This window comes from Microtus ochrogaster, unplaced genomic scaffold (genome assembly GCF_000317375.1).
Source record: "Microtus ochrogaster isolate Prairie Vole_2 unplaced genomic scaffold, MicOch1.0 UNK43, whole genome shotgun sequence".
Taxonomy (NCBI): Eukaryota; Metazoa; Chordata; class Mammalia; order Rodentia; family Cricetidae; genus Microtus; species Microtus ochrogaster.
Genome location: NW_004949141.1, coordinates 686,053 through 686,531, shown reverse-complemented (window position 1 = coordinate 686,531; position 479 = coordinate 686,053).

Genomic DNA, 479 nt, shown 5'->3' with positions numbered 1-479 from the left:
GCGGTCCTGACTTCTTTGCTCATGTTCTCTCTCCTTCTGCTCCTCATTTGGACCTTGGGAACTCAGTCCGGTGCTTCAGTGTGGGTCTCTGTCTCTATCTCCATCCATTGCCAGATGAAGGTTCTGTGGTGATATGCAAGATATTCATCAGTATGGCTATAGGATAGGGTCATTTCATGTGCCCTCTCCTCAGCTGCCCAAGGAACTAGCTGGGGACATCTCCCTGGACACCTGGGAACCCCTCTAGAGTCAAGTCTCTTGTCAACCCTAAAATGGCTCCCTTAATTAGGATATATACTTCCCTGCTCCCATATCCACCCTTCCTTTATCCCAACCATCCCATTCCCCCAAGCTCCCCCATTCTCCCCTTCTCACTTTTCTCTCCTCATTTTCCCTTACCCCCATCCCAGTCCACCCCCATGTTCCCAATTTTTGCCCGGCAATCTTGTCTACTTCCAATATCCAGGAGGATAACTATG